General features: G+C 37.0%; 1 protein-coding gene and 1 pseudogene across 2 annotated transcripts in view; both read left to right on the plus strand.

Moving 5' to 3' along the window:
- Positions 1–26485, plus strand: part of PKIB (cAMP-dependent protein kinase inhibitor beta) — a 104566-nt gene that overhangs the window by 42988 nt on the left and 35093 nt on the right. For both annotated transcript variants that reach the window (XM_030314608.1, XM_032593327.1), the window contains one exon: positions 18192–18257. The gene's annotated coding sequence lies outside the window, so the exon portion shown is untranslated. The remainder of the gene's footprint in view (positions 1–18191; positions 18258–26485) is intronic.
- On the plus strand, positions 14408–14567 carry LOC115515185 (annotated as a pseudogene).

Consider the following 26485-nt stretch of genomic DNA (forward strand, 5'->3'; position numbering starts at 1 on the left):
TATGCTCAGCACAGAGCCTGATGCTGGGCTCCATCCCACAGCCCTGGTATCATGACCTGAGCTAAAGTCAAGAGTCGGATGCTCAACCAAGTGAGCTACCCAGGTGCCCCTTGACAAATTTTTTTTCACTTTATTTTCTTTTTTCTTTTTAGAGAGAGAACGAGCCAGGGTAGAGGGAGCAAGAGATGGAGAGAAAGAGAGAGAGAGAGAGAGAGGCAGAGAGAGAGAGGCAGAGAGAAAGAATCTTAAGTGTGCTCCACGCTCAGCACAGAGCCCAGTGTAGGGCTCCATCCCACAACTGTGAGATCATGACCTGAGCCAAAATCAAGAGTCAGGCACTCAACCGATTGAGCCACCCAGGTGCCCTGATAAATTTTTATTAAGCCCCTACTTACCATCTGCCAGGCAGTCTTCTAAACACTGGGAATATAGTGTTGAATATGATAGAATCATAGATTAATGTTATTAACATTTTATAATAATATTAAACAGGAAGCTGTATTTAATTTTTTAATCAAGGCAATTTTTTTTTCATGAGAAACAAAAACTAGAATTCATCAAATAGAAGTCATATGGACTATTTAAATGAGTAAAATGTTTTTGTTTGCATATTATTTACATGGAAATAGATTACTTCTAAATACTTCATTTTCTTGACAAGTTTGAAGATCTCTACTTCTCATTAGAATTTTATTTACTCTATAAATGTACTTAGCAAAATTAATGAGACTTTATATATACACATAAAACATACTTGAATGTAGTTTTAAATTTCAAGACAGTTATTACATATTTTTAAAATTTTTGGCATCAAGAATATTCAGCCCTTACCATGCTGTTTCCCTCAGAGATGATGCAAAATTTAATTATGTTTTTAAAAGACATTGTGAATCATTTGAATCTATTGATAAATCAAAGTGTAAAATCATTGTGCAAAACCATTTGGCTGTTATATGATTTATCTATCATATAACATTTATTTGTTTTTTCCACTCAGGCACTGAGTAAGCTTTAACTTAGTAGAGGAAGATATTCTGTTGTTCTTAAGGCCCAGGCAAGAATTTCCCTGTTTGAAAGAAGTCATATTCTTAACTAGCATCTAAAATTTTAATTTAGTAAACTATCTCAGATTTTTAAAAAAAATTTTAAAGTTTATTTATTTTTTTTTTAATTTTTTTTTTCAACGTTTTTATTTATTTTTGGGACAGAGAGAGACAGAGCATGAACGGGGGAGGGGCAGAGAGAGAGGGAGACACAGAATCGGAAACAGGCTCCAGGCTCCGAGCCATCAGCCCAGAGCCTGACGCGGGGCTCGAACTCCCGGACCGCGAGATCGTGACCTGGCTGAAGTCGGCCGCTTAACCGACTGCGCCACCCAGGCGCCCCAAAGTTTATTTATTTTTGACGACAAAGAGACAGAGAGAGAGAGAGAGAGAGAGAGAGAGAGAGAGACAGAGCATGAGTGGGGGAGGGGCAGATAGAGGGAGACACAGAATCTGAAGCAGGCTCCAGGCTCTGAGCTGTCAGCACAGAGCCCAATGCAGGGCTCTAATTCATGGACCGCGAGATCATTACCTGAACCAAAGTCAGACGCTCAACCAACTGAGCCACCCAGGTGCCCCTATCTCAGATTTTTTTTGGGTAAAGTTGTCTATGCATGGACTGGCATTGGTTAAATGAATTAGCAAGAGGAGACTTTGTAAATGCAAAAGCGAAGAATTTGAAAATCTATTAGCTGAGTGATTTCTGCTCATGCTATCTTTAGAGGACACAAATAAGGAAAAAAAATGTAAAATACAAGAAGCTTTTATACGAAAAGACACAGAGAATGGCTGTGTGAATAGAAAGCACTGCACAAAAGAAATAGAAAAAAGAAAAACACTTATCCTGTGCAGCATGATATTAAAATGTTCTGAAAGAACATGAAAATTAATTATGTACTTCAGTCTGCCTTTACAAATGAGTTAGAAATGTCAAATTCTGCTTGAATGAAAAATCTAAACACTGAATCATTTGCAGGTGTTTTCTGAACACAGCAGAATGCAGAGGATTCTGATGTGCATAAGAAAAGCCCCACAAAACATGGTGGGTTATTTGTATGCACATTCATTCTTGTTGACAACATGGTCAAGAGCAAAGAAACCCATGTTGTGTTATGTATTCAAAGACAATATGATGTGGTGAAAAGAACACTGGGGAGGGTCTTAGAAGGTCTGAGTTCTAATTCTGCCTCTGCTCTTCATTTTGGCAACTCGTTCAGGAACGATGGCATATAGGGCCTCTCCTGAAATTAGAGAATGGAGATTAAAGATTTAAATATATTCTTCTCTAAGGCTCCTTCCAACTCTAGCATTCTGTAACTCTGTGATCAGTTGTTCTCTTAGAAGCCTAACCATAGACGTAGTCACATCCTCCTCACATAGACTTCATGGCCAAGAGAGCTTACTGCATGTTTAGGATGGTAATCACTGGAAAGCATGAAAGGCATGAATATCTTAGAATTAAATAAATTTATGGTTACTTGCACCAAAAAATTCCTGTTCTATCAAACATAAATTCTTGGTCAAAATAAAATAAGACAACCCCCTTCCCATACTATTTTATAGTCTGAGGGATGATTGTGTCTGTTATTAAAAGACCAAAGAAAGCACGCTTTCTTATGGAAATGTGTGGCTTCTTCAGGAAAACAGATTTGGAACTGAGTTGTGAATAGAGGAGAATATCTCAGTGATTTGCATATTCCTGCAATCACTTTACCACTTATCTAAAATACTCACCCCTTTAATAAACCTTTCTATATAGAAACATTTCTATTTGTAGTTTGAATATTCATATTAGATGTTTCTTACTATTTTAGAAAAATAATCAAAAGGTAGAGAAAATATGCGAGATATGTTAAATGTAACAAGCTGGCATCCTAACTCTATGTTCCCTTTTTCAAAAAAAGAAGTTCAAGTTGAGATCTGCAATCAATGTGTTGCTCAAAATTCTTTAAGAATAAATGGCTGTATGGATAATCTTGTGTGGCATATTGCACATAAATTCTCTTTCATATTAGTATTTACGCTGAACGTTAACATCCTTTATGGATGTTTTACAGTAAATTTATTTAACTTAAAAAAAATCTTTGTTGACATATAATTAACATACCATAAAAGTGACCCATGTAGAGAATCTAGTTCAATGGTTTCTAGCATAGTCATACATCTCTCTGCCATCAACTTTATATCATTTTCATCACCACAAAGAGAAATCCTAAAGCCATTCGTTGTGACTCCCCGGTTCTCGCCAAACCACCCCCCCCACCACACCAGCCACAAGAAACCACAAATCTACTTTGTTTCTATAAATTAGCATATTTTGGACATTTTATGTACATGGAAACATATATGTGTTTTGTTTCATTTAGCGTAATGTTTTCAAATTTCATCTACATTGTAGCATGTATCAGTACTTCATTACTTTTTATTGCCGAATAAACTAAATCAAAGGCAGGCCACATTTTGTTTGTGTGTTCTTCAGTTGATAGATATTTGGGTTGCTTTTTGGTTATTATGAATGACATTGTTGTGAAGCAATGTTAAAATGTTGTGCCTGTATAAGTCTTCCCATGAATATATCCTTTTATTTTTCTTGGGTATATATACCTAGGAGTAGAACAGCTGGGTCATATAGTAACTATGTCTAACGATTTGAGGAATTGGCAAACTATTTTCCAGTGAGGCTGCACTACTTTACATTCTAACCAGCACTAAATGAGGCTTTCAGTTTCTCCATATCCTTGCCAATACTTGTCCAAAGCCATCCCGGTATAAAGCGGTATTTCATTGTGGTTTTAATTTGCATTTTCCTATTGGATAATGATGTTGCACATCTTTTCATGTGCTAATTATTGACTATTTGCATACCTTCTTTGGAGAAATGTCTATTAATATCTGTTGCCCATTTTCTAAATTGGGTTATTTATCTTTTATTATTTAATTGTAATAGTTCTTATATACTCTAGATACAAGTTTCTAATCAGGTATATGATTGGCAAATAGTGTCTTCGCATCTGTGAATATCCTTTTCACTTTTTGAAAGGTGTCCCTTAATACACAAAAGTTTTTGATTTTAGTGAAGTTCAGTTTATCTATTTTTTTCTTTTGTTACCTGTGCTTTTGGTGTTATGTCTAAGAAACTATTGCCTACCCCAAGGTCATAAAGATTTATTCTTATTCATCTTCTAGGAGTTTTATAGTTTTAGCTCTTACATTTAGCTCTGTGATACATTTTGAATTAATTCTTGTGTATGGTATGAGATGGGTCCAACTTCATTCTTTTGCATCTGGATATCCAGTTGTCCTGGCACCCTTTGTTGAAAAGACGATTCTTTCCCCAATTCAGGTACCTTGACACTGTTGTTGAAAGTCAAATGACCATAAATATATGGTTTTATTTTCTAGACTTTCAGTTATACATGTATGTCCTTATGTGAGTGTCACACTGTCTTGATTACTATGGCTTTGTGTTAAGTTTTGAAATTGAGATGTGTGAGTCCTCCAGAATTGTTCTTTTTCAAGATTGTTTTGGCTGTTTTACATGTCTTACTTTCCCGCTAAATTTTAGATCAGTGTGTCAATTTATGCAGAAAAGGAAGCTGGGATTTTGATGTTGCTTGTATTTGAATCTGTAGATCAGTTTGGGGAGTATTGTTGTCTTAGCCATGTGAAGTCTTCAGATCCAAAATCTATTTATTTATAAATTCTGTATTCCTTTCTTGAATGGGCACAATTCAAGGTGGAGAAAAATCTCTACTGACATTCTTAGCACTGTTATCGGGGAAGCTTTGTTTAGTATTAGAATATTTCCCTGTATCTTTTTTTTTTTTCAACTTTGCTGATGAGACAACACTGGGAGGGGCACCATGTGGTGGAATTGCTACATATCTCAGACCAGATTGGTAAACTGAAATCAACAATATTAAAGTTGTCAGCCTTTAAAGTAAATAACTAATTTGGGTTCAAAAACAACTGTTCAACATGTTGGAAGAAGTTTTAAAAATATCAAATTACCTATAGTTGATAGTTTGAGAAGAAAAGAGTGAGGCCATGATAACTGGCTTTTTACATATCTGAAGTTCTACTTCAGAAGAAACAAAATGAAGCAAAAGAATAGGATGACATTATAAGGGGATAAACAGCACAATGAGCATGTTTGTACATTATAGAAGACCATTTTGATATATTTACTAGTTTGAAGTATTATATAAGAAAGATTATCCTAATAATATTTGATATTCAGAATATATAATGACCATCAAAAACTGCAAGAGGCTCAATGATTTAAAAGATAGTGTTATGTCCAGTATCTTCCATTTACCAAACAGGAGAAAGGGATTAGAATATTTTAGAAAAATTCTTGTCAACAAGGTTTGCAAAAGACTTACTTTTTCTGTCCAATTGCATGTCATCCACTGGGAGGTGAGGCACTATGGGTACAAATTTAGAGTTGAACTATTTTGCAGTTGACTTTATTTCATTCTGGTTTAAAAACAGAAAGCAGAGGTGTGGAGGCACATCTCTTCCATGAGTGAAGTGGCAACTTAAGTTAACATGGAGATTAGTAGTAATAATAATTGCTAATAATTACCAAATGCTTTCTTTATAAAGTTGGTGGGATTATTAGTCTCATTTACTCATGAGTGAGTTGAAGTTCAGAGAGGATATGTAACTTGTCCAAAGACACAGACCTCACTAGTGGTGGAGCTAGCATAACTCAAGGGTGTCTGAATCTAGCGCTATGTTTTTCTACCTTCCAAAAAAAAAAAAAAAAAAAAAAAAAGCTTAAGCAAGAATTATGAAGGTTTAGTTTAATGCCTTAATCCCTCAAGCCTATTCCTGTTTTACTTATCCTGACCGTGCCATTTCTTCTGCACTTTCTTTGCTTTGAAAAACTTCATGGAAATAGGTACTCTAGTGATTCTAATACATCTGTTCATTCTTTTGAGTGTGTTGGAACATTTTAGAAGTAAATGTGGTGACAGCTTGACATTTGTTAATACTGACAGGAGGCACTAGAAACACAAGGTGTTATGGGATATTTGGTTCATCACAAGCTATTTTTACATATTTTCACATCTAAGACCCATTAGTCTGATCTTGATTTTGTCTATCCTCAGAATTATCTACACACTTAAGGATGCTTTAATTTGAGAACGGTCTCTAATCTGAGTAAACATGGCCTGTAAGAAAAGTCTATTTAGGCACTATGGTTCCCTCGGTCAACACTGTGTATACCCACGCTCTCTAAGATCAGCTGATGCTCTTTCGCCATCTCCAGATGGATGCCCCCAAAAGGGCTGCCATTACAAAGTACCACAAACTGAATGGCTTAAAAAGAACAGAAATTTATTCTTCCACAATCTGGAAGCCAGAAATCTGAAACAACTGTCGACAAGACTATGCTCCCTTCAAAACCTCTTGGGGAGGATCCTTCCTGGTCTCTTCCAGCTTCTGGTAGCACCACGTATTCCTTGGCCTGTAGATGCATTACTCCAACTTCTGCTTCCATCTCTCCCTGACATTTTCCCTGTATCTTTGTGTCTTCACATTGTCTTCCCTCTTTTTATAAGGATACACAGTCATATTGGGTTAAAGTCCTACCCTAATTCAGTATAACCTCATCTTAACTTGGTTATATCTACAGAGATTCTATTTCCAAATAAGATCCATTCACAGGTACTGCGGTTAGGACTTCAACATGTCTTTTTAGGGGACACGATCCAACCTATGACTCCAAATCTGGGATTTGTGACACTGCTGAAGTGTGACCAACTGAGGCCAATTCCTCAGAGGAGCACAGAAGTGGGTGGACTCACTCTACTAAAAATAAGTTAGTCTCTTAGCAGTTAGAGTGATTGCTCTTTCAGCACCTCCTTCACAAAATGGCTGTATTTTCATCATTATGTGGGTTTTCTCATATTTGAAGTGTCCCCCAGATGATGTTATTTCAACTAGTGCAGCATGATATGACAACAGTAGTACTGCAATGCAATGCAAATATCAACAATCACGAAATCAATCGACTGAGCAGATGATGTGACTCAACTCCCTGTGACAATCAGCGCATGATTGATGTGAGGAGCACAGCTTTCCGCAGCAGCTGCTTCGCTGAGAATCGGTTTTAGTGAATCACCACTGCAGCTGCCATTTTTCTCCGAGCCAGATAAATCCTGACATGAATAAAGTGCTGTTATCGGAGATGTTAATTCAGTTAGTAATAAATGTCACTGGCCTAAGTCTGAGACATGTAGTCACTCTCAAATTCAAGGAAGGAGATAATTTTGACATTGTATCTATTTTTGTTGAGTTTTGCCTCTTTTTTTGGTCTGTCCATAATCTTTTATTGATTAATGAAATATCTTTATTTTTATTTTTATTTTTGAGAGTGAGAGTGGGGAAGAGGCATAAAGAGAGGGGGACAGAGGATCTGAAGCGGGCTCTGCACTGACAGCAGTGAGCCCGATGTGGGGCTCAGACTCACAAATCACGAGATCACCACCTGAACCAAAGTCAAGATGCTCACCAGACTGAGCCACCCAGGAGCCCCTGAATTTAATGTCTTAATGTGAAGCATATCTTTTTTTTTTTATTTAAAAAAATTTTTTTTTTCAACGTTTATTTATTTTTGGGACAGAGAGAGACAGAGCATGAACGGGGGAGGGGCAGAGAGAGAGGGAGACACAGAATCGGAAGCAGACTCCAGGCTCTGGGCCATCATCAGCCCAGAGCCCGACGCGGGGCTCGAACTCACGGACCGCGAGATCGTGACCTGGCTGAAGTCGGACGCTTAACCGACTGCGCCACCCAGGTGCCCCGAAGCATATCTAAATAAGTTAAAGTGAAGGCTTCTAAATAAGTTAATTCATCTTCTTTTCCTCAAAAATTAAAAATAGAACTACTGTATGACCCAGCAATTACAATTACACTACTAGGTATTTATCCAAAGGATATAGGAGTGTTGATTTGAAGGGGCACATGTACACGAGTGTTTATAGCAGTGCTATCAACCATAGCCAAAGTATGGAAAAAACCCAAATATCCATTGACTGATGAATGGATAAAGAAGATGTGGTGTGTGTGTATGTATATATATATATATATATATATATATATATATATATAGTGATCAAAAAGAATGAAACCTTGCCATTTGCAACAATGTGGATGGAAGTAGAGTGTATTATGCTAAGCAAAATGAATCGGCCAGAGAAAGACATCATATGATTTCATTCATATGTAGAATTTAGGAAGCAAAACAGATCAACATAAGGGAAAGGGAAGCAGAAATAACATAAAAACAGAGAGGGAGTCAAATCCTAGGAGTCTCTTTAATACAGAGAACAAACTGAGGGTTGTTGGTGGGGTGTTGGGTGCGGGCATGGGCTAAATGGGTGACGGGCATTAAGGAGGATGCTTGTTGGGATGAGCACTGGGTGTTATATGTAAGTGATGAATCACTAAATTTTATTCCTGAAATCATTATTACACTATATGTTAACAAACTTGGGTTTAAATTTTAAAAAATAATAAAATTAAAATAAGGTAAAAAAATCAACAAAAAAATAAGTTAATTCATCTCGAAAGCAAGTATATTTAATTTAGTGTGTCCAGTAAACAGTGCTCTGGGGAAAAATAAATCTTTAGAAAAAGTGTCTTAAGGTTTTCCTTTATTCTAAAATTGTACTTCAATGGCATCAACAGTTTTTAAATTTAGACACGAGCGTGGGACTACGGTGTGAGTGGTAGACATGAAGTGCAGTCCGTACGGCCTAATGCAGTAACCTGCTACAAATCCCTCTCCAGTTCTATACAGATCATAAATTAGAAAAGTGAAGGGTTTTTTTTGGTTGACCCATATACCTGGATTTAAAAAATCTTCAAAAGAACAGCAAACAACTGACAAAAAGAAACAAGACTAGGCTGCCTCTCTTAGCAAAGATAAGTAGGAAAACCAGAAATGAACATTTTAGCCTAAGTCTCTTTACCAGTGAACTGAGTATGAAGTCTTTACCTGGTCCGTTTACTTTTTAGAGATTGTTCTTACTTTTGGTGCTCAAGAGGTACTCTTAAAAGACCCTTTATGAATGGATTTATCTCAAAATACTATTCCAGGGTGGGCTTTTTTCTTAATATTAATCTAAAATCTGAAACTAACATTCTATATCTTATTTAGATAGAAATATCTAAATCTGCAGCATGTTAAATAGTTAGCAAAGACATATGACTTTTGAATAAAGTTCCTCTAATATATTTCTCTTTTATGTATGCTTTTCCTAGACTATAGGAGAAAGAGCAATAACTGAGAATATCAGGACAAAGTAGATTCAAGAAGGCCACTGTTAGCCCAACCACTAAGAGAATCAAAATCACACAGGAATTCATACAGAGTTAGTTTTAAAAGGAAATGGAGGTCAGGAAGAGGAAAAAGAGTTGGATATAAAGTCAGTTTTATTAATGAAAAAAAAATAAAGTGCATTTGAAATTTCCTTGGACATTTTCTGGTCCTATGTTGGTAATTGGTTATTTAGAGCAATTTGATTTCGATGAAGCTGAGTTTATATTCCCTCCTGTCCCCTCACCCCAATGAAGAAATGGCCTATGATCTTGTGTTACTCATTTACTCTTCAGTAAGTACAAAGTACAGTTTCTCCTTTGGCACAAGGAATGTCCGAATAACGACTATTGTTTATTTAGCACTTATTATGTGTTAGGCATTATACCAAGTACTTTTCAGACATTGTCTCACTTAATGTTCATAACATATTGCTCTGTGAGGCAGAAGTTTTCTTTCCACATTATAAATAAAGATAACTGGGCTGAAGTTATCCAAGTTACAGCTATTAAGTTCTAGAGACAGTCTGGCTCCAAACCTCATGTGCATGGCATTATACTGTCTTTAGTATTAGAATCTCTCCCAGCTTTAGCCTTCTCTGACCAGACCTTTAGGAGTGTCTGACTTCATTTGCCCAGTGTTCCCGCCTGTGACACTGCCCCTCAAAGAGGCTCAAGAAGGCTTACATTGAAGAGCCCTTAAAGCTCCCACAGGTTATCTGTGTACATATAGAAACTAAAGTCCGAAGTGTTTACTGTTTTGTAAGAGGTCATTATTTATGTCCATTTTATAAGAGCATCTTGACTTACCCCAAAGGACACTAAATGATAATAATAATAATAATAATAATAATAATAATAAATTTGTATATAATAATAGTATATATTATTATTATGCTTAATATAATATATATTATTTAAAATTGAAGATCTATTTACAGTTTTTGGTACTCCTCTCCTACTTAGCACCTCTGTTAATCTAAGAGCCTGTCAAATCACTTTCTGGTAGATATAGAAGATGATAACACATTTACTGCTGTCCCGAATGGCCTTCAGGGATATTGCTGTGCTTCTAAAAAAACAGAGCTGACTGCTTTAAACAGGCTACTGACCTCATCAAGGTGAGGATGGCGCATCTGGTATTAAAGTCCAACGCTGATAGAATATCCTGTAAAAACCACTTGTGTTTGTTTTTTTAATTTTTAAACGTTTATTTATTTCTGAGAGACAGAGAGCGTGAGCAAAGGAGGGGCAGAGAGAGAGGGAGACACAGAATCCGAAGCCGGCTCCAGGCCCTGAGCTGTCAGCACAGAGCCCGACGTGCTCGAACACATGAGCTGTGAGATCATGACCCGAGCTGAAGTTGGACGCTTAACCAACTGAGCTGCCCAGACTCCCCTAAAAACACTTTGAAAAGAAATGTGGCATATCCAAAATAACCTCTAAAGTAGAGTTGGTCAACTCTCCTTGCCCACATATTTACTTTGTGCTGCCCCTGTGGGTTGATTTAATGAAGTTATGCTGCTGTTCTTGGCACAGTATGACTTGGTGTCCGGCAGACCTGGGTTCCAATCTTAACACTGCTTGGTGCTGGCTCTATTATAACCTCAGGCTCTTTTTGGATCCAATAGTATTAACATCTACTTTTGAGGGCTTTTGTGAAGATTCAGTTAGAGAATGTTTAAGACATCTGGAAAATCATGAACACTCAGGAATTGTTAGCTCCCTTCCCTCCCGAGTTGGTATATTCACTTTCATATATAAAATGGTTTTCACTGAATATAAGAGTATTGGGGTTAGTGCTTAAAATTTTAAGTCTGTTTTATCATTAACTGTGATGCTTAACAGTGTTCGTGTTAGCCCCAGATATACCTATTAAAATGGTGTAAGCCATATGGAACACATCTGAGACTTATGAGATGATTTCCTGGTGTTTGAGGATTGTGATATAAGCAAGAAAGTAATCTAGGCTAAGAAGTTTAATATTATTGGAAAACTTTAAAACATAAATTCCTTTATTGGAGCTTTGCAAGCAACATTAAGAAACAGTGAGTAGTTTATAATAAATGTGCATCTGGTGTTTCAGTGATGTGGTTTTTCTATGAGACATGGTAAGAAGGTAGACAAAGGGGCTTTCCTAAATGATCAGAGTGGTTTTCACTTTATATACGTTCAATGCCAGGAATCTTAGAACCACACAAGCCACACCTGAGGAGAGAGCCAGACCAGGTGGGAGTGAAATGTGACAATTTTGCATGCTTTATGCTAAGTACCATGAAATACAATCCTTCCTTCTTCCCCCATCCTAATACACACATATTCTTACCTTGTATCAACTGAAAATTAGAAAAAAAGTGGGTTTTTCCCTCCCAAGCTAATTTGATGGTGTACAGTAACTTTTGTTCAGGTATTTTACAACCATTTATAAAGGAGAGGTCATTTTAGGGTGGGCCTTTCTACCCTGATTTACTTAGAGGAATGAATAGAATTCTGATCATTATATTAAAAGATGGGGTGTGTGTGGAATCCCACAATTTGAGCCAGTATTAAGAACTTAAAAAAGATTGACTGTGAAACTCAAGTATAATGCTAGAAACAATAAGGCCAAAAACTACCCCCCAAACAGTTGAAACACCATGGATAATGCAATCACTATGTGAAGAGGAAAAGATTAGTAACAGACTTCTCTTCAAAGGAAAGAAGGGAGAATATCAATTCCTCATACAAAGTGAATTGTTATGATTGGTTTCAATGAAAATATAATGCTAAAGAATCCTGGAATTTTGATGTCTCTTGGGTAACTATAATGTACATTCCGTAGTCAAAACATGGAGAGAAAATAATCTCTCAGAGTATGGTTGTTTTCTTCATTCTGAAGTGGATGGTGGAATGAAAAACAGAAATCTTTGCTTTGACTGCTCCCTAAAAAGTGTCCTCCTGGGTGGATGACAGAGGCCGGGTGGGGAGGAAGAACTATTGAAGAGCATTGCACATAACGTGGTCTGAATATTCTGGAATGCTGGTGACCTTCCAGTAATTGGAACACATCTGGCGAGTAAATATAGATTCTCAAACTCTTGTATGTCATAGTTGACTTGCATGTTGGCAACCTTGTATTACCTTCAAAGTATAAATTTAGATCCACTGTGAAGTAAATGTAGATCCAAAGTGAAATTTAGATCCACTGCATCTTTGAATGTAACTTAGTAAAAGTTGGGGAGGAGGCTTTTGTTTCATTTTGTCATTTCAATTTACAGACATCAGCCTGGTACAAAGGATGGAGACAGTAGCAGAACACTTCTGCTTCCATTCCCCTTTCCCTCTCTCCCCTCATTCCTTCCTTTACTGTGAGAAAAATGAAGAGACACATGATTTAAGTACCTGTTGCTTATTCTTTTCTGTCTTGGGATTCTGGACGTTTAAATGGAAACTAACGCATGATTGAGACCTGGCTTATTTAGAACGATGCTTAATGCTTTTTTATCTCAAGAAATGTTTGCTTTAATTTTTTATGAGAACTTTAAACAGATTTAAGAAGTTTAGATTATATCAAATCCCTTTTAAATTTGTTTGTCTTCTGGTATTAAGGTTAATTCTATTATTCCATGATTTCAATCATTAACCTCTTATGAAGATAAGAACAGATTTTTTTTTTTTTTTTTGCTTTTGCCTTTGCTGATTATTGCTTCTTCCTCCTGCCTTCTGGGAGAACACCCCGTTGTTCAGTTTTTGACACACTGATCTCTCTGAGTCTGAGATTCTGTCAATTTGCATCTTTTCAACTATATATTCTATACAAAATTGCTGAGATTTCCATTTCCAGTTTTCTCCTCTTGCCTGAGTTTCAGGCGCATTGTTCCAGTGACTTACCCTGCATATCCCTTTGGCTCTATTGCCACCATTTGAACTTCATCAGCTCTCCCCCTCATCTGTTATTTTGTTAGTGGTTCTGTTATCCCAGCTTCTTAAACATAAAAGCTTAGAATGAAGCTTTCCTTTATTCACTATAGCCATCACCTCATTCCATGGATTTTTTTCATTTTGAAATGTTTTTTTTTAAAATTTTTTATTGTTTTAAATGTTTATTTTTGAGAGAGAAAGGTGGGGTGGGGGGAGGGGGGAGGAGACAGTGCATGAGCAGGGGAGGGGCAGAGAGAGAGGGAGGCACAGAACCCGAAGCAGGCTTCAGACTCTGAGCTGTCAGCACAGAACTCGTGTAGGGCTCGAACTTATCAACTGAGAGATCATGACCTGAGCTGAAGTCAGCTTCTTTAACTAACTGAGCCACCCAGGATCCCCTTGAAATGCTTTTTTTAGAATCATCTATATTATTTAAGAGATCAGTCTGCCAATTATCACCAAGTACAAAAATAACAGTGGATTAAACACAATGTGAATTTAGTTCCGTGTCATGGACAGCTCAGGTAGATGGTACAGAGGTGGAATAGTGGCATGGCCATGTTGGGGATGCAGCCTCCTTCCATTTTGTTGCTTTGTCATCATCCCCAGAGTCTTGATTGTCCTTGTCTGTTTGGTGAATGATGGCTCAGCACGACAGGTACAAACCAATGTTTGAAAGGCAGAGGCCACAATTCCTTCTCTCTTAGGATATAACCTAGAAATGAAATACATTGCTTCTGCTTATAGCCCACGTTTAAATGACAAAATACAGTTGCATGGTCATATTTAGCAGCATGGGAGGTTTGGATATATGGTTCTTAGCTATGTGCCCAGCTAAGCTTCCAATTTCTACAGAAGATGAGGAGAAGAGCTTGGGAGCCAACCAGCAGCATCTGCCACACCTTCCACCTTCCTTACTCCAATTTTAATGTTTTTACCCTTTGGGTGGGTCTTTATTGCCCATTGCCAAGATTATTTCTAGAGACTTTTAGCTGGATTTACTGTTGGCTCCCTATAAAATCATCAATTATTTCCTTTAAAGAGGTACTTTTTTTTCCCCCCTCTTGTTAAATCTGTGCTCAGTAGCCCACAGCACAAAGTCTCTGTTTCAAAGCTCTTTATAATCTGGTCCCAGCTTTGCGCAGTGGCAGTATCGTAGCCAATGACGTTTATCCGAGGTGCGATTATTGCTATAATCTGGCCCTAGTCTACCTGTTTATAATCTTTTTTTCAACTTTCATTCATTCATTGATTCATATATTTATCCAGTAAATATGTGTTGAGTGCCTACTCTGTGTCAGACATGTAGTCATTTATTTTCCTAAACCAGTTCACATGGGTTCTGTGAATAGTAAACATCCTCATGAATGTACATACTTTCTAATGTCACAATGATTCATTTCTTTGAAGCTTGTTTTCACCATTGTAATGCTTGAGAGGTTACGTACATTTTGAGAACAGCTTTTTCAAACTAGGTCTTGCAGTTGAAGTGGTTAATTTGCTTTTAGGAATCAGCTGATGTTCACTTGACACATTTCACTTGCAGGTTTTGTGCATTTTAGAGTGATGATTTGTTTTTAAAAACAAAACAAAAATAGAAGAATGCTTATTGAAGCAGCTGTAACTAGATTTAGTAGCTCATTGAAATTGTAAAATAGCTCAAATGCAAGCATGATCTGAGCATTACCTCACGTATTATAGTTGTTTAGTTGCCTATTTGTTCCCAAACAACATCCTCAGTCCTGCAGACTAAGGTGCGAAGGTGTATATTGTAGAACACACCTTGTTTGGGCTTTGTCTTCCAGACTACATTTTCTTCTTTTTCTATAGCCCTAAGTAATATAGAGACATTTACTTAATACAACTAATATGACATTATTTTTATATTTTATTCTTTCAGAATAGTTACTAGACCATGTCCAGGTCTAGGGTGAGGTATGTGAGGCTGAGTCGCACAAATACAGGGTCAAATCTTTATCTAAATTCTTGATGTTTTTTTCATCATAGAGTTTTTGAACTAATTTTGTTTTTTTTTTAAAAAATCGCACTAAAATATTACATTCTGTCTTGAAGTGACTGCTCTTGTTCCATGTCCTGCCTGGTAGCCTCATCTCTGAAGTGGGAGTGTGGTCATGTAATTTTCAAACTACATCTTTGGAGGGAGAGGAGAGGAGGGGGAGGAGAGAGTGGGTAGAACCTGAAGCTGCTTTCACCTGAGAAGTGTTGCTTGTATCTGTCTTACATATTGTCCATCTGCTAAAGAATTCGTTTGGGAAAAAAATGTATTAAAAAATAGTTGGAAAATCACTGGACTAGACAGATGATTCACAATTCTGGTTGTGCGTGTAATTCTAATAGGATGGATTTTTGCTGACCTACCCACACTTTAATCTGCTCCTCTCATAAGGCATGCAACAAACACCCTTGGGTGAGACCACTTCCTTCTTGCCTTGGGTATCTCTTAGCTGTCATATATATCACCATGTTTTCTCTAGATTTAATTGTAGTTCCAAGAGAGATAGTAGAAAGAATTAGATCTTGTAGAGGTCTAATTAGACCTTGCAGAATCTAACAGATTCTGCATCTTATATTGAAGTTCAGGAAGAACATAATAGAATACCCAGTTATATTATTTTGATTTTATTTTAAGTTTCTGTTAATGTATTTAACACATATGATAATTATGATATAACATATAACTTCAATTAATCTATTAGTATAATGATAGTTACAATTTATAAAAATAAATACTCATAAATAGGAGATGTGTGCTTAAAGGATTTTTCTGTTGTTGTTAGGGGCATGCCACTATTCTTGAAACAGAAATTACTGCTTTTTTGTTAGTAAAAATTTTGATAGTTGATAACTTAGGATAAGTAGACTCTCTCAGCCTCTTAATCTTTAGCATATCCCTTGTACATCTGAATTTTGATGTGTGTGAATAATCAAAAATATGTACGGAATATTATTTTCAAAGTCCATTCCATAAGTATATTTGTATGTAACACAGCCTCAAAGAGGTGGAGAGGAAAATATAAGTATGCCACTATATTCTTTCTCTTTTTGTTTCTTGGTTCTATTACAAAGGGTAGAAATAGTAGAATTTCATAAAATGAAAATGCTAATATGGAAAAGGTATAACATAGGGTTTTTTTAAAACATGCGTTTTAAAGATACAAAGAACAATGTTTAGTTTTATCAAACTGACTTTAAATTGGGTTCCTGTTTGCAGTTTCTACTAGATCTTTGTCAAGAGGTATAGGAAGATGTTTGAAAAAATTAGGACCACAAAAGTATGTTTTCTTAATCTTGTTTTTTAGGGGTAATATTTACATTGTATTATATAAATGTTGAAGCTTATAAAATTGAATTTTATTGCTACTTCCTCCATGATCATGTTTTCATGTATTTTTCTCTTCCTCTTCTCAGTTCTTTATATTTGGCTTGAACAGTTGGGCTCAATTGAAGGGAAACAGTCTCAGATGCAGAGTGAGAGGAACAGTGAAAACCATATGGGAAGCTGGGTATAGGAACAAGGTTAAAAGATGCCTGTTTCGGATTTTCAAATTATTTCACAGTGATAAAAGTATGCATTCAGGAAGCTCTGAGTCTGAAAAGTACCTCATGCACCTTGACATTCAACATATTTATTTCATTCCTCCTACCACGTGCAAAATGTTGTGCAAGAGGAATGAGTCACAGTCCATGTCCTCAAAAGGCTTTAAAAAACTGTCTGAGGTGGAGATGGGAAGGCACTAATCCGAAATGTATAAGTTTAGTAAGAAATACACCAGAGTGTTTTGTAGCAAAGGGGAGGGAACATAGAAGTCTGGAAAAGGGGCGCCTAAGTTAACCCTGGATGGTTGAATATATGCTAGCCACGAGATGGGGAGGGGATTGAGGGCAAAAAACCTCAGTCATGGTGACAATATAAACAAGGCACAGGGGTGCCATTGGCTGGGTATGACTTCAGAGCTTTAGGATTCATGCAGGTTGGACCTGGGTGAAAATGAAGGAGAGTTATATTGGGGCCAACTTGATTCTGTAGATGATGGAAAGGCTGTGAAGGATTAATTCTAGAATGACCATGAGCACATTTACTTCGACATAATTCTGTCTGACATCTGTAAAGAACAGAGTTTCAGGAAGCAAGAATGCGAAGAGTCATTTAGGGTGTTGTTGCCGTAGTCGAGGAAGAATGAATGGTAGGCTGGCTGAGGGCAGTGGGAGTATGGTGGAGGGAATTTGCAAAGTGCCCTTCTGCTATCAGTGGCCAGTGTGAATACTGATGGTTCATGTCCCAATTATTTTTGACCCATCTTGTGTCAGGTGCTCAACCTTGAGATACAGGCCCCATTCTGTGAACAAGAATGTACATTGTTTATCTTTGTTTCTAGGAGCAAGATGGTTGAATTCTTTCCACTGGTCTCCATTTAGGTAGTGGGAATATTGGTCCAATGCCTCAGGGCACTTAAGAAATGTAAAAAATATTTCTACAGTTATACTGGAAAAGTGTCCTATGTTTTACAATTTCCCAAAGGTGTGGTCATGCCAAGTATTTGCTTACAGTCATGTTTCTATGCCTACAAGTATTTGTTGTAATGGCCTGTCATTTTTAGATGATGACTTTCTCAACTTGACATTAATCCCTAATAGCACTGATGCAGTAATTGTAGCTGGCAATCCTAGATACTAACACCTGTTATTTGAAATGAAGCCATTTTGACTTTTAACAGAAAATTTTATTGTAGAATTAGAGGTTCTGCTTTTCACAAGAAGTCAGGCAAGTCATGGCGTTTATCAGTTGTAACTCTATTTAAAAAAAATAAAGCACAGACAAAATCTTTAAATCTATTAGTCTAACTGAATTTATACTTTTTCTGGTTCTTAATAGCTTTTTTTTTTATTAATTTACAGGAAAGAAAGTTTATCAGTTTCTTCCTAAACCTCTTAGAAATAACAGCATATCTTAATCTGAGACTTGTAAGTATCCTTTTCTTCTTTATTTAGAAAATTAGATATTGATTTTGTGGAAGAAATGGCTCCTTCAGGAAAACACTTGACAGGATATAGCTATGCAATCTGAGTTGGCATGCAAAATTTGAATGAAAGTAAAGCACACAAATAATCACTTCTTACAAAATGAAACAAAGAAACCAAATCTCAATCAGAATATCTTCATCAAGTCTATCTACAGCAAGTGAATGTTTGATTTATTTCTCTTTTTTTTATGTCATTTTTGTTACTTTTTCCCCTTTGTGAAAATACCTGTGTATCCACATATTTTAGAAAGTCTGTAACATCAATGGGAAGGAAGAGGAAAAGTGTAGGGTGTGAACACAGGAAAGAGAATTTGTATTCTGTTAAAATTTACATGGCTTTGGATGACTTTGTATTTTCTATTTACATTTTCAGTGAATTTTTTTGTAAAATCAAAGCTAGGTATCAAAATTGCTAAGGTTCATTCAGTTTCTGAAATGCCAGATTCAAAACTGGCCAACTCAGGAACAGGGAATCTGGGAGACCCTTTCTGTTTCAGTTTACCAAGCGGTAAAGACAAACACATCTTTTCACAAGCAAATATTTTCTTAGATAAATTGATAAGAGTCAATGAAAAAAAAAAAAAAAAAGCTTTGTCCTAAAAATGTATCTGTAGTAACAGCATTTAATATTTTATTCCTTGAAAGACATTTGAAGTCTCATGTAATCCTATTCTAGCATTAAGGCAAGTAGTTGGCACACTGAGTCAAGGTGTACAGAGTCTAGGGCCCGTTGAGTAAAGACAGATTAATGAAGCAGTCAGGTAATTAAGGTTTAGAGCTAGGTGGGTTCTTTACTAGGGGGGGTAAGACCTTAGCATACTTCTGGACTTCTCACCTGTAAATATTTGTGTTTGAAGGTTGTTGACTAGAAATAATGACTACCTTAGATCATTTTATGATTCTAGGACATCTCTGAAACGTTGTTGCTTAGTAGTTAATAGTCATTTTATCTTGTGTAATCTATGATTATTATAATGGCATTAACATTCGTGTAGTAGCTAATAAAACCAACCAATAGGAACTGAGACATATTTCTAACTTGCTTCATCAGATAAGATCTCAGCAAATTGTTTAATTAAAATGTGTACTGAGATCTTAATTACACATTCTGTTGCAATATAAGTTGTTTCCTAGTTCCAGGACATTAATTTTCTGTTCCAGTGCACCCATATTATGAATCTTATGTGTTGGAGCAAGCTACCTGAATTCTCTAGTGCTTCAACTTGTAAGTAATATGAAGTTAAAATGCTTATATTATAGGCTTGTTATGGGGATTAGATGAAATGATGATGAAACAATGCAATATAAATAGTAATAATAATAATAATACTGAGATAAACCTATACTGCAATCATAATTTCCTATCTTTACTATATTCTTTCATAGACTTTGAGGTTTTACCCACATAATGATTTCATTTGTCAGTGTGTAAAAAAGCTCTTTGTAAAATCACTGAAAGAATAGTGAGAATGGAGATTGTTGGCTACATTCCCAGATATTTTTAACAAGCATCTTAGATAATTCACATGAAAATGATCTACAGGCTACCCTTTGAGAAACACTAATTTTCCTTTAAAAATGAGCCACAAACTAGCTAATTATCAAATCACATGTGAGGTTTATAAAAAGTAAAAAAAAAAAAAAGTATATAAAAATATAAACATATTCTTGGGCTCCATCTTGGAGATTCTGATTTGGTAGATCTGGAGCAAGGCTTTGTAACTTGTGTTTTAAACAAGTTGCCATACTGATTTGGGTATTTGCAAACCACTGCTTTACAGCCCCACCACATCTGTAACTTTTTATCGATAAAGCTTATGGCTGTGCCTCCCATATGTGGATGAGGGGATATCATAATGGGTTAATGCTTCAACTGGTCTAGTTCAAGTTTCAGGAGTGAAGAGATGAGCTTGGATGTCTGCATTTGCATAAATTAATCAGATTGACAGTCTTCTCTACCTTGGTTATGTAGCTACTTTAATTTTTTTTTTTTTCAACGTTTATTTATTTTTGGGACAGAGAGAGACAGAGCATGAACGGGGGAGGGGCAGAGAGAGAGGGAGACACAGAATCGGAAACAGGCTCCAGGCTCTGAGCCATCAGCCCAGAGCCTGACGCGGGGCTCGAACTCACGGACCGCGAGATCGTGACCTGGCTGAAGTCGGACGCTCAACCGACTGCGCCACCCAGGCGCCCCTATGTAGCTACTTTAAATAAATCCAGGAGCCAATCCCATAAACTGCACAATCCCTAAATGAAAAAGGGCTGTTGGAGACCATCTAGTTTAAATATTTGATTTCACAGAGGTGAAAAATGAGGCTCAGAAGTCTGCCTAAGGCCACAGGGCAAGATTAGAACCAACACTTGGATTTCTGCCCCTAGCTCAGTTCCATTTCCATTACAATTAGTTGACTTTGATTCTGCCATTTCAAACCTGTGAAACCAGCTACTCTAGTGTTGGCTTTAGGCTTCCCAGCAGGCATAGAAAGTGCCATATGAGTCAGCTTTCCTACTTTTCAGCTCTCTGAAAGTGACAGCTTCTTCCTTTCCATCTCTAGTTCTCTATCTTGAATACAAAGAGGCAGGAAGGCCACTGCGGGACTGAAGGTACTCTCCAGGAGAGGCAGCCTGTTCAGCAGTGGCCCCATCTTCCCAGCTGCCTTCCTGATTCTTTGTCTTAGCCAGAGCCATCTGCTTTTTCTTACACTCTCTATCTCTAGATGGCAGAGCCATCATTGTTTTTGCCTGTCTTCTTACTCTTGCATCACCTTTTTCTTGGCATACCTTATCTCATATTAGTTGCCCTTGTTTGGACACTGTTTAGCTTTGGAGTACCATTAAGTTCAACAAATATTAAGTACTACTGTGTTCCAAGAACAGCCTTGGGTACGAGAGATGTAAAATGAATCTAGAATTGTCCTACTTTCAGAAGAGCTTACAATATCATGGGGAAGGAGATGACTGTAAAAAATCTGCAGGAGTGCTTGAGAGTGTTATGGGAACCACGGTTACCACTTCAGGAAAGTCAAAGAAATCTTGGAAAAGGAAGTGACATTGGTCTGTTTTGAGTGAAAAAATCATAACCCACAGTATAAATGTGCAACATTTCGCAAGCACATGAAGAGAATGTTTCTAAGGCTTAATGAAGAGAGCTAATGCAATCATAAATTAATAAAGGTAGGTGTCAGCATGATGGAAAGAAAGGCATACTACAACCTGTAGCAGGAAACCTGGGTTTTCTTTTCACACTACCAACCACAACTTATGTGACCTTCGCCAATTCAGTGAGCCTCATTGACTTCGCCAAGTGCCACTTGACTGCTCACTCAATTCATTCAAATAATGAAATTTAAGTTTAGGCTGTCCTACACTCTTGGGATACTTTCAGGTAGAGGAAAAGTGCCTCCCAAAGGTCCATCTGAGGCAAGGCTTCAGTTTTGAGTAGGTATTGATCCAGTGAAGAGAAGCTTTCGAAGAAGGGTGCTCCAGCCAGGAGGAACTGCATTCATCCATCAGCCTGAGTCTTGAGGTGAAGGGAGTGTATTTCTGAGTTCTACGAGTCCTGAGTGAGGAGCAGTTTCCTTCAGCTGCTGGACCACAGGGACAGGAGCAGCGAGAGGTGAGGCTGGGATGTAAGCAGAATGTAGATCATTGCAGGGTGTTGTTAGTCATGCTAAGAAACCAGGTGACTTTGTCCTGGCTTAAGGAGAGTAGTTGAAGAGCTAAGATAGTAAGGTTTGTGTGGCTGGCATGAAGAGTGGAAAAGGAAACAAAACTGAGGCAGGATGATTTGTGAAGGGGATAATCCAATCTGGTGATGTTGATGACTTTAACTAGGTTAGTGAAAGAGAGTAAGCAAAGCAGTTAGTCCATAAATTGAGGAACTATTTAGAGAATGGAGTTTATATGACTTGATGGTCATGAGGTGAGGGAAAAGGATGCCTGCTGGGCTCTGATTTGTGCAACTGGGTGGATTTTAGTGCTGCTCACTGAGAAAGAAACCCAGGAGGAGGAACAGGTTTCAAAGGAATTCAAGGATCTCTAACATGAGGGGATGAAATCATCTGTCCTGGGGCTCTTCATACTAACTGGCCTTCCACATGCTGAGAATATCATATGCGTTGTCGCACTTAGTCTTCTCAGCTGTGGGAGGTAGTATTATGTACTCAAAAGATGTGAAAGCTGAGGCTCAGAGAGCTTAATGCTTTGTATAAGGACCCTTAGCTAATAAGTAGTGGAGCCAAAAGTTCAGACCAGAGCTAAACCAGGTGTATTTCATTCTAAAGCAGGCATACCTTCTATTGTATCACTCTGCTTTCCCTTTGAGTCTGACACGTGTAATTCTGTGAAAATAGGTTACTTGTAGAACACAAATAACTTTAGACTTTATAGATTGTTAAATTGAAGGCATAAACTCTACCTTCTGACTGATCATTATCTCTCACCTGGGATACTGCAATTGTCTCCAAACTCATCTCTTGGATCCACTCTTCTTTTCCAGTCTGTTCTGTTTGCTGCCACCAAAGTGATCTTTTTAAAGTTCAATTTTGATCATCATGCTATTGCTTCAAAAACTTTCATGACTTTCCATTGCTGTTAGGATAGACCAAATTCTTAACATGCCCCAATGATATAGCCCCTGTTAACCGACCCACTTAATCTTGTGCCCATTTCCCACCTTCTTCTCTGTGTTTAGGCCACACTGGCCATCCCTCAGTGTCTGAAATGTGCTATGCTTTTCTCTTATGCATGAAATACTCTTCTTCCACCTCTATACCAACCAGCTAGCTCCTTTTTCTCATAGCTCATATTGTCAATGAATCAGGTTCTGGTACACTCACAAAACAAACTAATTTTTCATCTAAGATCACATTTTGTATTTATGCATGGATTTGTGTTGATTATTCTTTTTATCACCCATTATTAGATTCCACGAAAGTAGTTCTAGAAGTGATTTGTCAGGCATATAATTGGAACTCAGCAGATATTTTCCAAGTAAATTAATAAATTTATAAAGGAGTGAATGTGATTCTGGGTTAATTAATTTATATTTGATTATTTATTTGGTATATTATCATTTAAAATTGAAAAGAAAAACATTTCTTTATTCCTGTAAAATAAACCAAGTTTCAGTTATATACAATATTGGTTTTAAATATCTCGATGATATAGTATTTCCCCTGGTATTATATTATAATTGTTTTTCTCCTTCTGAAGTCAAATTTTCTTTTGCACAATAAATGAAACTAATTCCAACAGCATAGTGGTAATTACTGAATTGACATTTTTTTGGATTAAACCAATTAAACCAAAGCAATTAAAACTTGGAAATGGCAACTATAAAAGAACAATATGTCATCATTTCGTGTACCAACGAAGAATGGAAATGTGTTATAATTAGTTTGTAAATGTCACATCTTATTGCACTTGCTAATTAAATGAGATTTTCCATCCCAGACTTGCTGAAAATAATTTCGAATTTTCAGGAGTGATATTTTATTTTTTTCACTCGAGAATGGTTCTTTGCCATTTGACTATCATAGTCTAACAACTGAGGTTTAGATAAGGCCAAGTGAAGAAAGCCATTACTGTGTGAGCCCATAGCTCTCAAGTGGCGGGGTGTTTTCAGTCCTCAAAACAGGCTACCAGGACTCTGGGCTGAACAAATGATTGGGCTGTGGAATGGAATCTAGCATGAGAGATTTTTGCAATCTATTCTACAGATATATTGGTGAGACCCCCTGGAATTATCTATGAACATTGACCATCATGATTGTCTAGCTTTCAGTCTCACAAAGCCAACTGAAAGGATTGGATTACATGAGTGCTCAATGAAATTCTTTAGTTTGAATAACCTGTAATTCTAAATGGACAAAGGGAGGAAGTAAAGTAGGTGGAAGAAGTCTTACATATTAGAGATTAAAGTTCTTGTTGTTACAGGAGACAGGTTCTTGGCCACTAGAGCAAGGATTTATGATGCTCCAGTGCTTATCAACATGGGGATCCTGGTCTGCTAGGATTCTACAGAATTATTAGAGGGGTCTATAAGCCGTATGTATGTATCTGTGTTCAAATAAATACTGTCACATACCATATACATTACCATTTTCCAAATGTATATGGAGTATTCTTATAAAAATGAGAATTAATTGCTTTGCAATATGTATTTCATAGTATCTTTTCATCTGTTCTATATTTTCTCAATCAACAGATATCTAAAAAATGTAGATTCTTCAACTTTGAAGCATCATCTTACATTAAACCTCAATAAACTAGTTGTATCTCCCATACTACATGATATACAAACTTTTATTTTTCCCCACAACTAGATTTTTGAGAATCTTCAGATTCCTAAGTGCCGCATGTCAGTTTTTCTTGTTGGATGCTCTGGTCTCTCTGCTCACCACTTCCTGTTGTTTCCTAAAACTTTTTGATGCTGCTGCAGCTCTCTCTAGTCAAAATCACACTAGGGTTGTCCTCAGGGTCCTCTGTCTGTTGCCCAAAGCAGAGATATCGCTAAGATGGTTGTGGTACATAGTAAACTTTACCAAAGACTGGAGGATGATATGAGAGAATTATAGTGCAAAAATGGGTCACCTAGCATTAGATATTCAACATCATTTCTACTAGTGTCCATTAATTGTGCCTATTTGTGGGTGTCCCTAGTGGTTGGCTCTCTCCTTACTGTCCAGCCTTGTTTTAGGTGTCTACCTTCCTTCCACAGGCAAGATTGCTTCAGTCCTGTCCTGCCTGGACTCTAGGCTAGAATCCCTCTCCCTACACATAAGGAAATCAGCACATGTTATGATTTTATATCCTGGAAGTTATTATGCAATTCAGACCTCAATAAATATATTTTTAAAATTACAACAGTAACTAAGTGTTATTGTCTGAATTTCATCAGTTCAAGGTAGGATTATTATTTAACAAGCCTTCTCTACCCTAACAATGTGCTCCAGGGCTTTTCAATCAAAGGGGAGAATGATTTTTTTCAGAGCTTTGGAAGAATATAGATTGACTTCTAAAATTTTTTTTTTTTCAACGTTTATTTATTTTTGGGACAGAGAGAGACAGAGCATGAACGGGGGAGGGGCAGAGAGAGAGGGAGACACAGAATCGGAAACAGACTCCAGGCTCTGAGCCGTCAGCCCAGAGCCCAACGCGGGGCTCGAACTCACGGACCGCGAGATCGTGACCTGGCTGAAGTCGGACGCTTAACCGACTGCGCCACCCAGGCGCCCCTAGATTGACTTCTAAAGCACAGCGCAGGTCAAGATATGGACATGCCTTTCCCTAATAGACTTTACAATCAGAAACCTCACCCTAAGCACATGAAGGCCTGACCTTCATAGAATGGGATAGCAAAAGGTTTACATTCTTCTCCCACACACACCTGAAGTCTCAGCCTTTTCCTATTGCAAATTATATTCACCATGTCCATTGATGATCTGATGTTAAAAAAATTGTTTTATCCTTGAAACAATTAGAATCCATCATTATTGTGGGATAAATACTGGCCTAGAAGTCTAGTGACATGCTGTTTAGACTTGATTCTGAAATTAATGAGGTCTTCTTCATACCAACAATCTGCTCTCCTTTTCCTCATCTTTGTTCTTTTTTAATTTTTTAATTTTTTAATTTTTGAGTAATCTCTACACGAACTTGGGGCTCAAACTCACAACCCTGAGATCAAGGGTCACATGTTTTTCCTACTGAGCCAGCCAGGTGCCCCCTTTTCCTCATCTTTGAAATCAGGATTGTTTTTTTGTTAGTTTGTTTAATTTTTGTTTATTTATTTGCTGATGACTAAAGTTCCTTCTACCTCCAAAATTCTTAGGTCTCTCCAAGTTACTTATGGATTGTCAATTGTTTTTTTTTTCTCTTGACTGTCTTTAGTAGCATTGATTAATTTGACTTTGCATCAATTCTATGAAATTGTACGATAGGAAAAAAATGAGTCAGAGGTGCTGTGGTGAAGGTCAGATAGACATTTGAGTGTCTTGTACAAAATGTTACATCTCAATTTTAAAAATTAGCCTATTGAAATATTTCTATATATCCTTAAATGCAGAAAGCGCACTTACTAATTTTCACCCAGCTTCTGAACCTCACAGGTCATTAAAAATGTGTTATGAAAAATTAGTCACTTGTCCACAGTTATAGATGGTG

Source organism: Lynx canadensis, chromosome B2 (genome assembly GCF_007474595.2).
Source record: "Lynx canadensis isolate LIC74 chromosome B2, mLynCan4.pri.v2, whole genome shotgun sequence".
NCBI lineage: Eukaryota > Metazoa > Chordata > Mammalia > Carnivora > Felidae > Lynx > Lynx canadensis.